This window comes from Atta colombica, unplaced genomic scaffold (genome assembly GCF_001594045.1).
Source record: "Atta colombica isolate Treedump-2 unplaced genomic scaffold, Acol1.0 scaffold153, whole genome shotgun sequence".
NCBI lineage: Eukaryota > Metazoa > Arthropoda > Insecta > Hymenoptera > Formicidae > Atta > Atta colombica.
This window is the reverse complement of record NW_017259243.1, coordinates 3,712,443-3,727,955: the sequence shown is the minus strand read 5'-3', so window position 1 is coordinate 3,727,955 and position 15,513 is coordinate 3,712,443. Positions and strand designations below refer to the sequence as shown.

The 15,513-nt window shown below is 27.4% G+C and overlaps 1 protein-coding gene across 3 annotated transcripts in view; it reads right to left on the bottom strand.

The window, feature by feature from the left end:
• Positions 1–15,513, bottom strand: part of LOC108685497 (mannosyl-oligosaccharide 1,2-alpha-mannosidase IA) — a 795,354-nt gene that overhangs the window by 8,293 nt on the left and 771,548 nt on the right. The window lies entirely within an intron of this gene.

Sequence of the window (15,513 nt, the reverse complement as noted above, 5' to 3'; positions counted from 1 at the left end):
TTAAAAATTTCTTTTATATATTTATAATGTATGTATATATTATATATATTAGGTGTGGGAAAAAGTTCGTGGCGTTTTTCCCATTATAACGTCACGAACTTTTTCCCATACCTAATATTTAAAAATTTCTGGTTAATATCTGCCGTATTGACTTACATTTGGCATCGATTCGGTGATACAAGTTAATATAACAAGAGCTTACAAATTTTAACTTTCTTTATACATTTTAGATGGATTTATCAAAGATAAGAAAACATTTTTATAATAATTTTATATTGCATTATTATACATGATTGTAATAAAAATAACACGTAAAAATGTCCTTAGATATTTTCAAAATGTTCAAATGTTTTTTATATATTATTTATTTGCCACAAAACATTTGAACAAAAATATAAACAAATATTTTAGCTATTAAATAACCTAAAAATAAAATAATTGTAATTGAGCAATATGAGAGCAATTTTTAAATATTTTCCAGTCAAATGTAATGTAACTATAAATAAAATTTTGTAAATAGATATTCTTTGCACAAAGATAGTCGTGACATAATTTCTTCCTTCCTTGTTTGAGACAATTATTGATCAATTATTAGATAAATAATTTGTTTTCTTTCAGCAAAATTTTCTAATAAAATTTTTTAATATATTGAAAATTATATATTAAAAAGAAATAAATTAATAATGCTTCTAAATCATTGTGTAACAGCGCGGTATAATTCAATCTTTGATAATTATAAAAAAATATGACAAAAATCGAAAAGAACAAATAAACATACATAATATATATACACAATATATATAAAATATTTCAAATAAATATAATTATTATCGTTGGCAAAATCCAACGGAATAGTGTTTGAATAGACGGAAATGAAGCTGAAGAGAATATTTGTATATGTGAGTATGTGTTGCGTCTAAGATTTGCAGCATTGCAGTTCTATTCATCGTACAGAAACTCGATCTGCATCATCTACATGATGTAAATACATGGATTGCACTATTCACATAGTAAGCATTAACAATGTTTTGTAAAGTTATGTCAGTAACCTGAAATAGTAATATTTGAAAGAAAAATAAATAAATCCTTTATAGCTCACATATAAAATATATTAATATCATAAATGTATCACATATAATATAAATTTTTTAACAACAAAATTATATTACAATTTAATTGATAATTTTTAATGTTTATAAATTTAATGCTAAAATTGAATTTATTATTTTAATAACTTAAATGTCACGATGTGAAATAATATATGCTTGAAATAATAATAATAATATTTCTTTATTGATGTATATATAATAGATCATTCATTGGTAATAATTCTGTTAAATTGTCATCGATATGAGGACAGATATGCGGTAGAAATATGATGTGATGTGAAATCTGAGTTACCGCAAAATGGAGAGAATAGCGGTTTTCCATCGTGTGTCATGGAAGAATAAAAAAATTTTTTTCTACCTGCTTATCATTCGTATTTTTTTGTTTTGCAAAAATTACAGAAGCAAAACTTCTTTCTAGTATTATCATTATACAAAACATATTTAAAGTTTTCCTAACTGTTATTATGATTGAAATATTATTTTTATATTACGTTAGTAAAAAAAAAAAGATAAATTCTTTTCACAAAATAATAGTCATATATTCGTTAAATATTCGGTAGATACTTTATAATTAGGAGATTATAATTAGAAAATACTCTAACGCAGAAACGTAGAGATAACGTGTGGAGCATAAAAGCGGGTAAATTGGCGTTGTTCTCATGTTTGCGAGGTATTGTGCCGTTAATTGACATTTATGATGCACGTTGCGATAGGAAGTACCGGTTGTATGGGAAGTTCGTAAGCGATACATTTTCGCGTCGATTATATTTTGGGACTAAATACTTCTTGTCAACTCCAGATTACACCTTAGATTTTCTACCAAACTTACAATTTGGCATATCATTTATGTAATGTAATTAAATAGATTAATGATAATGATTTTATGTTTTATCAAATGTATCTAATTTAATATTTTTTCTATAGATGTAGTATCTGGAAATATTAATGTAAAATGATATATAAAATCAGTAAAGAATGTATATTTTATATATATATATATATAAATAATTTTATCTCTATATATATATATAAATAATTTTATCTCAATTTAAACATCTTTTTACGAAGGAAATGAAATTTGTGTGCGATTTACCTATATGTCAATATATTTCTCTCATTTATAAAGTTATTAATTTTGAAGAAAATATTATTGACTATTATACTTGACATGTTATGCTATTATTTCTGATTCGTCAAATAACTAATTGACCTACTTATCTTGATAATACTACTTACACATTCTTATCAATTCTTATCAAGAGCATTGATCAAAAATGTTTAACTTAAATAACATTACTAAATCTCGATCATAAAATATTAATCCTTTCAGACCTAATTTTACTGAAATCATATAAAAAAAAATTTTTTTTTAATCCAATTCATGTGCATTTTAATAAATAATTCATACTAAACAATTAATTTTCTTCAAAATTCTGACAAATTTTTCCAATATATATTGGAAAAATACATTAGATTTTAGATGATATCGATAAAATTAAGTAATTTAAATGGATAATGTTTACAAATTTGATATGTACATTACAATGTATGTCTCTAGGGATTAAAATGTAAAATTAGATTTAGACAATTTTGAAAATATCTTCGAAAAACATGTCATAGCATCTAATTTTGTTTGATTATTTCATTCGCATCTTTATTCTCAGAAAACAAGATATATATGAATACATATATCATCTTGGATGTCATAGTTTCGTTTATTTTCCCTTTTTTCTGTCTTTGACTGCCTTTTTCATTTTTATCTTTCTCTTTGTATTTACTTATCTATTACTCTTTTTCTTCTTTTTCTTTTATTTTCTTTTATTCCAGTCCCTTGTGGCAACATGTTGTGTACTATTTACAGCATAGTTACTAATAACGGTAGCAAGTTTTAATGAAAACGTTACATACGCGCACACATACAGCGTAGTCGTATTGATATTCGTATAGTAGCATATGCTATTGCACGCGATGCAATCCAGGCATACTCTTCTTGAATTCATGAACATGCGTACCATAGTGCATGGATCTGATGAACTGTTGGTATTTTACACGCAAATCTTTGATTATCCACACTGTTGCCGCTTCAATTCAGGTTCTTGAAATGTAGCGTGTCGAATGACTTTAAAACTCTGCCGATAATTAGTACTGTAGACAAGTATCATTACACCTTCCTCTCTTTCATTTATTCATTTATCTGCAATAATAGATTCGTAAAAGATTACTTTTCTTACATAATTTGATAAGCATTGAAAACTACTGCACATCTTACATACAAAAAGACTTTAAGATTGTTTTGATTAATGCCTAAAAATTCTGTGATGTAAAAATTTCAGAGAATTTAAAGAATTTGTACAGAAAGACTATCTAATCTTATTTTCATATATTTTTTCCGTAATTTGGCACCATATTCGATATAATCTCGCAAAAATATTCTATTTGTTATAGCAGAGAAAATTGTTCTGAGGTAGATTTGTAAAAAACGTTTTCGCGTCGCAGGACTGTTAATTTCACGGCTCTCCGATTCGATCCCCATCTCGTTGATACCGGGGGTGGAGTCGGTTGAAATAAAGCCAGACAAGAAGCCCGGCTGCTAGGCGTCACGCTATTTTCCACTAGCTCAGCGGTATGTCGAGTGTTCCGTCCCTCCTAATCTCACTCCGTTCTCACCGCCTTGCAAGACGCGTTGTCAGTTCTGTATAAGATCTCCTTATCTTTTTGTGTATCTCTTTGCGTACAATGGCCAATCGGCTGCGGGCATTTCGGTGCGAAACGTAATATCATGGCCCTGTAAATTGTTGCTCGTTCATCTTCCTATGCCGAAAAGAGAATGTCGGTTGTCGAGCATCATCGTAATACGCGATTTCCTATTTCTTTGTAAAAACGACACATTTAATTATTTTTAAATTATTATATAAATACATTCTACAAAAAAATTGTATAGCCGATATTATTCTTGAAGAATTTGGAAGTTATGATTATATATCATTTCGAGGATGGCTACCATAAACGGAAATGTGTCGAGGCAACTCAAGCGAAAAGCATCGTGAGGAGCAAAGTCAATTGTTCGAAGAGGGCTCTTTAAAGGATAATGGAGTTACGGTCGGACACGCGCTACGCAGATGGATCACAGGTGTTGATGCGATCTTTGAAATCGTTTTGTAGGGAAACTGAAATGTTTCCGATATTTCAGACGAAATTCTCAAAGTCTGAACCAGACAACATGATTCTCTAATAATTTTATTTTTCTGAATTACTAAATTATTATTCGTCGAAGATTTTTTTAAATTTATCGCATGAAAGAGAAAGAAAGATATATAGAACAGACATGATAAAATCACCACTGTAAAGGGTTATAAAAACTAAAGCGATAGTAGAAAAATTGTAATTAAATAGTTAAAATATCTGTTTAATGTCAAACCGTCTATTTGTTTGTTTGATGTTATCTCATTCAAAAATTGAGAAAAACTATGTCAAATTTTGTATAACAATTTGTAAAAATAATATTTGTAAAAATAATATTTACAATTAAAAAGGCGGTCAAAATAAAATCGTCAATATTTAAATTGGATACAATTTCGCTGCAATTTCCTTCTTTCTGTTGCGTGTACTAAAATCAGCTACATAAGTTTGGTAACATAAAGTCTCGTAAATGTAAGATGACCTTAATGGGTCACTGTTTGGCCTTGTAACCGTGTCGCTTACAAAAATTCTGCAATCTTAGTAGAATAAAATTACATTGTGGAGAGTAATAAGAGCGTATATGGTAAATAAAAAAGAAACTAAATCTAAAGTGTAATAATTCGTGCTTCGTCATCTTTGTTTTGATTTTATTCATTCATTTCTTTCTGTTCTACTTTGATTTTTTGCGTTTATTGATTAAATAGTGTGTATTTTTTTTAAAATTAATTATTTCAGCAATTGAATATTTAAGCATTTCTGAATATCATTAGAACAAAATCTGATTTATTAACCATTCATTATAGAAAATAAAATTTTGAAAATTCTCTTATCAATTCTGTCTATTTTATCTATCATATCATTAAAAAAAGATCTGGTTGCATTAATTGGAAATCTGATGAAGTCAAAGTATGTCTGTTTAAAAACTGACAAATCAGAATTCTTCTAAAAATTAAATACAGATGAACATTCGTTCCTGTTATATAAAAATTTTTTATTAATCGGTACTTGATAATCAAATTTAATCGTTACGAGCATATAATTTCATATATATATTGAAATGTTTTTGATAATGTTTCTGTATATTAATATATTTTGTATAAGAATACTTCCAGAAATTAAAAACAACACTGTCAAAATACATCTTTCATTTATTTTCGTCTTTAAATTCAATTTTGGGTAAATATTGATACATCGTATTATTTTCACGGATCGCGTACTGTTTTCGAGGAACCTCTTGCAACTAGAAAAGTTTTGTAAAATCAATTAAGAAAAGTACTAATCAAACTCATATAATTAAGTCTAACAAATGTTCTAGTTATAAAATAGTTAATTTTTATCTATAGTATTATATATAGTATTATATATAGTTATATAATAACTAGAAATTCTATTTGATTTTATCATCATATATTTGATTTTATAATCATGTATTTGTTGCTATAATAAAATCATTTTTCTCACAATCAGTGATAAAATACTGAATTTAGTAAAATTTTACCAAATTTGATAATTTTATACATTATGATATATGTATCGTTTAAAGTCAAACATTTTTCAAAGGCAACTGTGCTTTATGATAATTAAAATATTTAAATTTATCCTGAACATAATTACTAAAAAAAAATTATTAGATATATCATGACAATATCGTATTTTCTTCGCATTTCTGTTACATTTATGAATTGTTAATAGCTTTGTTACTATATGTATAGGAAAGTTTTTAATCGTAGCATTTATGAATTTCTTTCATGGAGCAATTATTCGAGAGGAAAACAAAACTTGGACGTAATCATCGGTTGTGATTACGCGGCTATATTAGGGGGGATACGTTATAAACTCGATTGTGAGAAGCTCTCGCGTGCTTTTGCGCCACTTGTAAAGGCAACTTGGTAGAAGACTGCACAGCTCGGCAGATAGTCACGGAAGCATTCGCGCGAGTAACAAGTTTCGACACGCCTTTATATTGTACATGCTCCACTTTTGTGCCCTGTACGATAGTTTGCCCTCCTAGACCAGTCGACGTGAGGTAACAAAGGAATTTTCCTAGAAAGGGATTCGCTTATCTTGGGAAACTGCCGCGGGGAAGAAAAAGTGTTATACTTGCGATAATGCCGTACGTTGCATCGCCGTGTTGACGAGGAGACGAAGCAACTTTTGAAGCAACAGCTCTTTTGGGATTTTGTTTCCTTTTTCCTTTTTTAACGTATTAAATGATACAATGATAAGTTAAAATGACGAGAAATTGGAGTAATTAAAAATTAAATCAAATATTTTCTTTATTAACTGCAACTGTTACCACATTTTTTTACGGTTTAAACATCTCTATCGAATACTATATTAAACTTGAGAATTTTGACACATTATGTACACTCCACGTTTGATAGTTCTACTCTTCACAGTATTACCGCACATTTGTTATACGTATGACAATTTGCGATTTGGATATCATTAATTAATATCCCTATCGAACACTAAACTTGAGAATCTTGACGCATTATGTACGCTCCACGTCTGACAGTTCTATTCTTCACAGTACTACCGCACATTTGTTACACAGAGGATAAGACGAAGGAGGTTTTCGGTGGAAGAGAGCGTATTTAACGAGACCAGCAGAGAATGCACTAAGAGATCGTAGATTTCTCGAAGAATTACGGAGATCAAAAGAAAGATAGTCTTTCTCCCATCCCATTATTCACACATAATTTTCGATAATAATAATTGAATTCGATAATAATAATGACAGTTTTCTTGATATCTACTTGTGAAAAAGAAGGAATTAAACAGATGATAATAGATAAAAACATATTTTTTTATACATATTTATAACGTAATGTCTTCAAAATTTTTATTAAATGTAATCAATTTTATGTTCATATTTTTTACGTTTAATGTACATACAATTAGCTTAAAAAACTATAACATAACAAGTTATTGTTATCATAATCAAACCGAATGTTATTAATAATAATTTTTATAAAATGACTTTTTATTTGAAAAAAACTTATGTATACAAAAAGTAATTTTTTACTTTCTATTGTAATTTTTTATTTAATTTTTAATCTTAATTCAAATATTTATACGCGTGCAAATATGTTTCGAATAGAACTACAAAAAAATTAAATTTTATTTTCACAAATATCAATAAAAATTGAATCAAATATGTTATTAGCAGTCGTACTAGTCGACAGCTGTGAAATACGATGTGGGACTCGCTAATTTCTGCTTTGGCGTGCACTCGAGAAGATTTGTGCGCGACGAGTTGCACGCGTTCTTCGTATTTATAAGCAATGCCGATAGTGCTTCTAATTAGAAACTGCTCGTTGAATAGAGACATTACATTCGCAGGTTAGATAAGATGTATCGCCTGGCAACACAATGTCAAAGAAGCCAAGCATCTACGCTTATCAATACTAAAATCATAATTTATAATAAGATTTTATAAAACAAAACAGAAGTTAATGGTGAGAGTTTCTAAAATACAAAACGAGAATACTCTTTTACGCTGTAAAATAAGACATAAGACAATTATATGCATAATCTTTCAAATAATCGCGGCATACTTTAGTCTATATAATTAATATAATAGGAAACAATAGGGAATTTGCGAATACCAGATAAACACAAGTGATACTGTTATACTATATTACAATAATAATAATCTTCTCGCATCTAATGTAGTCCGATATATGTTTAGTAGCGTACTCATATACGTATAGTATATGAGCATAGAATCGCATGTCGTTTAAGATAAATAAATATATTTCCGAAGATTTTAATGTAGGAGAGAATGAGGGAATTGCGAAACCTAAGAGAAAGTTAAATAAAATTAATGATTATTATCAATTATAAACATCTTTATTTGAAGGATATTAGCTTTAAATTACAATAATTAATACTTATACATTATTAATATAAGCCATAATTTTAATAAAATTTTATTAATATAAGCCATAATTTAAATAAAAAAACAAAACCAATTTGACATAATTTCGTGTGATGGTGAATAATTCCAAACAGCAAAGGTTTTATTTTTTATTTAAAACTATAGTTTACATTAATAATATAAATAATATAAATTTTAATCATTCTAGTCTAAAGTCTAGTCTAAAGTCAAATAGCTGGAGAATTTTTTAAGAGGATAAAGACTTCTATTAATTAATAAATAATTGTCTTTAACTTTATTTAATTTTCCCCATGTTTGAAATTCTCTTATTCTCCCCTAACAACAGTAAAATATATATATTTTATTTTTTTATTTCAACCGGTTTTCGTTTAAAATCTTATATTGCGATTTTAATACCAACGAATAAAATAAATCATGTCGTATAGATTAAAGTTAAAGAGCTGTTTATTTTAATTATTTAAAAAAATATATTAGCTTACATTTCTAATTTTAAAAGATATAAATATTCGAATGTAAACAGATATATAATAGATTCAAAATTCTTGATGGTACAGAGATGTTTTATTTAACATGACGCACTTTTCTCATGAACGTATTTATCCGTCACAATTGTTGAACATTATTATATTCTGTGATTACTATCAGCGTGAAGAATAAAGTACCGTAAAGTATGATAATGACCTACTGATAAGCTGCAATAACATGTATAAAAGTATAACATTTTTTACATTTCTCAATACATAAGTTGTACAATTTACCGTAGCAAAACCTTCCAAAGATGGCACAAATAGTCCAAGACAAATCGTCAATGTGTAAGTCTTCATACTTCGATACGTTATTATTATAAGACATTTTTGTGTATTTAATGGAGCCGCGTACCATCGACTGTTATATCTATATATATGATGTCATAAATTAATTTATATTAAATTAATCTGCTTTTTACGATTACATAACTTTGGATGTATTTAACTGAAATTTTCTATTTTTTCTATACTTACGTTTTTTTAAATATATTGTTGCTGTAATCTATTACTTGTTGACCAATGTAGTTAAGAAAAAACATGTAGCAAAAATGAGTAACAATGTATAAGAATGATGTACTCATACCGTAAATATCTTCTGCCATAATGTATTCGCAAAGCTATGAAACTTACAATTTCTTAAAAATTGTTATGTAACACCATTACATCATTAATGATTACAATTAGAAGTTTTAGAAACTCACAAGATATAAATTGATACTTAATAATATCACACCCAATGAACTGGCAAAAATATGGGCAACTGAGAAAGTAGATTTGACGGAATCAATGAATCTTGAATAATCATTATCAATATACAACAACATCAAAATATAATACGTGAAACATAATTTTTTAAACTATTGAAAAATGTTGGATAGAGTTTTATAAACTGCAAATTTTATACTAACTTGATAGCGTTTCGATGACTATTGACAGCCTCCACAATGTTTTTATGATTATTGAATTTTTCTTGAGAAACTAATGATTTCATCTGGCTTCTGTTTAAAATACATTCGATTCTATAACTATAAATAATTGAATTGTTATGATACTGAATTAATATATTTATAATTCTTTTGTTAGCATTTAAGAATTCATTACCTAGTGATTTGAAACATTGCACATGTGTGTTGTACACACATTTGTAAGAATGTTTCTATAGTTACTGTGATGGTAATAAAAATAATGAGTATTAAGAAAAAATACGACGTTAACAATTTGATATATTTCTCTTTATCAATAAAAAATTCCATTGAATCTGGAAGCTGTCGTGATTTCCGTGATTTATTTAATGGCATCACGACATTAAGAATATTTGGCGAAAAAAACATTAATATAAAGAGAAAGAGTATTGTGTATGTCCATACTGTAATAATATGATATTGTAATTCTTATTTTAATTTTAATTTCATGATAGCACTACGATTGAGAATGTTTTGCAAGTTAATTCTATTACTCACTTAACATAATGATTGTACAGAATCTTCCAATATTAGTGCGATTTTGTATGATTTTAAATTCCTCTTTCTTTTTTAAAGAATTCCAATCATACCGCATTTGTTCCATAAGTTCTTTCACCTCGAACAAGATATTAGTAAATTATATTGATATATCTTAATTACACACAAGAAAAAGGTGTCTAACTTTTCAAAATGTACTTCACTGTTATATAATGCGATTGTAATTATAGAAATCGATCATATTGTCTATAAACTTACTTTATTGCCATTAATAAGCATAATAAGATATTTAAATGTAAAATATATTGTAGGTGTAATGCATGGTAAAATATTTAAAAGAAGATCTACACTATATTCCTTAGTTATAAATGATGATAACTAGAATATTATATATATATATATATATACATATACCGTTCATCCACAAAATTTGTATAAATATTTGCATAATGTACATGATAATAATTATATAACAACCTAATATCTAATATTATATTTGATATAAATAATTTCTAAAATTCTGAGATACTTTTATTGTAAATTAATAACAAATATTATAAAAATAATATGAATTCTCAAATTCATAAAAACTTATATTGTATTTCTAAAAAAAGGTTATTAGCAAATAGTGAAATAAAAAATAGAATGTACGTTATATAAGTTTTAATGATTATTAAATTATTAATCACAAAATAATTAAAATCATGAAAACAGAAATAAATAAGTAGCTATGAACAAATATCGAACCCGGATCGATGACAAACCTGACAAAAGATATTAGATAAAAGAAGGAGAAATAAAAATATGCAATAAGCATATTTCGCACGTTGTGTATAATATGGCCATAGACCAATGCACATTAACAGTATTCGATTGATTTTATAGTAACGACTTCCAGCAAAGACCATGTTTTCACGACACTTGAGATACTGTTCTGCAGATGACTTATATGTAAATTCTCATTTTTATTAACGTCTATAGATACTGTGTAATATTTTTCTTTTTATAAAACGCTGCGGACTATAGGTGATATTAAATATAATCTTTACAAAAGAAATAGAATAGGTACTATCAGGAATTTATAAAAGAAACTATTTTATTTTCATTGTATGTATATCATAAAATAGTGGAAGGAAATAGTTTAGTGAATTATATATAAATAATTCATTTTCACTAGTGGCAGTAAAATATGATAGGAATAATAATGTGCAATTTTCTTCACATTTTTTGACGCAGACGCTTTACATTTATATTTTGTTGTGTATGTGTCTTCATTTCCTTATTTCTGCATGAAGCAATAGTTAGTATTCCTTATAATAATAAAAAAATATAATATTACTGTAAAGTATAATAAAAATTGAGATAATAATTGATGTAATTGTCATTCGAAAGAGCAAAAATTGAGAAGTGCTATCGATAATCCATTATATTTTTATTGGGTATAACAATAAGTTTCCGCCCAAAGAGAGATGTTGTTAGCACTGCTTGTGTGTTTGATAAAACGGCAATATATTTGAAAGATGTGTGTTTTGAGCCCAATAGTTGGCATCATTCGAATCGTAAATAGGAGTAACTTTTTTGCGTTAAAAATGTCGGAATTTATTCAAAAAATCATTTACGAGAAGCTTTACTCCATTATTTTATTTTAGAGAAAAGTACTGCGAAAACGCATCGTTTGCTCGTAAATATTTACGATAAGCATGCTTCATCGAATATTTGTAAAGAATGATTTCAGTGATTCAAAAATGGTAATTTCGACGTGCGTGACAAAGAACGCGAAGGTGCACTGAAAAAATTTGAAGAGTTGCAAGCGTCACTCGAAGAAGATCCATATCGATCGCTCAATGAGTAAAAAATGAATTTTTAAATATTGATAGATTCACTGTTGGAAAACGTCTATACGCAATGGGAATGGTGCAAAAAGAAGAAAAGTGAGTGCCATACAAATTGAAAGAGAGAGAGACATGAAAGATGTTTGATCACGTGCGAGATGCTTCAACGACAACAAAGAAAGGGTTTTCTGCATCGAATCGTATCGTGACTGGCGATGAAAAATGGATCTACTACTACGATAACTCTAAACGCCCGAAAGCATGGTGATGCCAGGTAAATCAGGTTCATCAACGCCAAAACGAATATCCATGCTTCGAAGATTGTTGTGCATCTAATGGAATCAAAGAGATATTGTACATTATGAGCTGCTGAAATCATCCGAAATTATCACTGGTGATCGTTATCGACTACAACTGATATGAAACAAGCTTTGAAAGAAAAACGACCGAAATGGGACAAGAGGCACGACAAGCTGATTCTGTTACATGACAACGCTAGGTCACACGTTGCAAAACAGACTAAGCAGTATTTGGAAGAAATGAAGTGAGAAATTCTATCCCACCCGCCGTATTCACCGGACATTGCTCCTTCCATTTGTTCCAGTCCTTGCAGTCCTTTTCTAGAGAGCGATACAATTATTATAAAGGCATCAAAAAATGGATGGGCTTGATGAATGGATCACTTCAAAAGAATCAGATTTTTTCCTTCGAGAAATCTGTTTTACCCGAAAGGTGGGAGAAAGTTCGATGGATATTATACATATTTTGAATGTACTCATTTTGTTTGTTTAGATAAATACATTTTTTTCATTAAAAAATGGCGGAAACTTATTCCATATCCAATATATAATCTATTTTTATACATAGTAATGAAAACAACTTAGTACATTAATTGTATTTGTACTATTACATTTCTAGATAAAACATATCATATAAATATATTATGATCGAAGTATATTAGAATTGTTTGTACGACATCAAGGAAGTTTTAAACTTCCTTTTTTAATTAATACAGATGATTAAAACAGAGAAAAAATCACCGCAAAATATGAAATTGACATGCTTGCAAGCTAAAATATAAATTCTATTATAGTATATTTGAAGTGGAAATATTCAATAAAGAAATTATTATGCCGAAATTTTACCGTGGCAAATCCCTCAAAAGATGGAATGAATAAGCCATTAATGACAATTGTGCAATGTCGCATACTTCTTTGCATCATAAGCAGTAATAATTTCTGCGTTCTTAATGGAGCTACATACCATTGCACGTTGTATCTAAAAGTTTACTATTAGAAAATTTTAACAAAAAGTCTTGATAAATTATAGATAAATTATAGATTAATTTGTTTTTAATCCTTTATTACAATCGCAGTGATAAATTGTTCATTTTACTTATACTTAATATTGTATTCTCATATAAGTATAAGCAAAACAAACAGCTTTAGATAATAAAAGAATTTCTAAGATCATACTCATGTAATCAATTAAAGATTGTTACGCACACTCTATGAAAAACATCACTGCTATGATCGATCACTTTTTGTCCCAAATAGTTACAGAAAAACATGTGCCAAAAATGGCCAGAGACAAACAGAAAACTAACGATCATTTCGTAATATTTCTTGAATGTTATCAACTGAGAAAGCTACAGTATAAAAATGATTAATTTTTTATCATAGGGAAGAAATACAGATAAAATACTTAATCAAGGTATACATATGTACGACACATGTAATATTAAATAAATGTACATTATTACTCACGCGGTAAAGATTAATGCTCAATGATAATACTCCTAATGGCAATAACAATGAATACTCCCATATATAATTTCTTTTCAACATTTCAAGAAATCTAAATAACAATAAATCTTAAATATGCGTAAAGAAAATATATTCATATAAAAGACAACTTGTATAAATAACTACTTTTATTATATGCATTAATTTATATTTATATGTGTGTATAACTTATATTTATATTTATATAATAATTTATACTTTTTATAAAATTTCAAAGTTTATGAAATCAACTACATAGTTGGATTAGAAGAGAAATCACAATACATAATAAAAAAAAACTTCTAATTATACATATGATAATTACGAACTCGATTGCTTTTTTATACATATTGAATCCATTGATTACCCCTTGACACATTATCGAACTTTGTTCAAAAGAAAATGGAATATGTATTGCATTTTGTATCGTATTTTTGAACAACGTTTGTTCTATGCGACAGCTGCAATTGATAATATAAGTTTTGTATAAACACCGTTAAAATTAATACAATTCTTTGAAAATCATAATTTTGTTTTACCTAGCTATTTCAAATAAACCACACGCATGGTGTACGTAAGACATATTAATCGTTTCGGTAGCTACCACCATAGTGAGACCGCATATAGCAACAAAATATATTAAAAACAAAATTAGAAAAAAATATTTTTGTTGGTCAATAAAACATTCCACTAGGATTGGCAGCTGTCGTAGATGTGACTCATTTTTATCAGATGTGGTATTAAAAAAAAAGTTTGATAACTGAACCAGAATGATGCAAAAAAAGGATACATAGATAAACACTGTAATTAAACAATTAAAATCTGAATTAAAGTGATCGAATTTTTGGAATACAAAATACATTCAAAATATTGTTTACATGTTGCAATTAATGTGATGAATCTTCCAATATCTGCATACTTTTTTATTATTTCAATTTCTTGCAAATTATTTAATTCATTCCAGTCACAAAGTATTCGTTTCATAAGATCCCGCATCTGTGTTCATAAAATTATAAGTTAGTTAATATCTTTTTTCGAAAATATCTTAAATAAAATTGATAATCATTTTTTTCTTTTTCTATAAATTTCACTATAAATTTGATTTCCGATACTTTTACCCGTCTTATGTTTAGGCAGACAATACTATATTTTAACATATAGCCTAACCATGGAATGCTGTACGCGAGGACATGTAGAAGAATATCTACATTGTATTCTGTGATGAAAGTCATTAGCTAAAAGTGACAGTCTTCGATATATTGTTTCGACTTTTGCAGTAACAATAACTTATTAATTAACAAGAAAATGATTTTTTTTAATTACTTCGACCAAAGATATTTCTTATAAATTTTTGGATGCTAAAAGTGTGCAAGATGTTGCAAACCAAATTTCATCATGTTAAGTTTCCGAAATATGAGATGTAATATTAAAAACAGCTTCTTTACATTATTTGCATCTTTTTTTAAAGACACATGTTATCTTAATATTCTGATCAAAAACCATGAACATATTTATTTCTTACAAAGTACATAAAAAAATTTTAATATCTTATTTTCTAGTGTTATAAAAGGTTTAAGGACAGGGTTTTTTTAATAATAAGGTATTAAATTTTCCATCTATAACAATGAAGTCATATAATTATAATTTTTAGTTGAGGTTAATACATATATAATTTTTGTTCATAATATTTTTTTTTAAATGCGTTTTTCTGAAATAT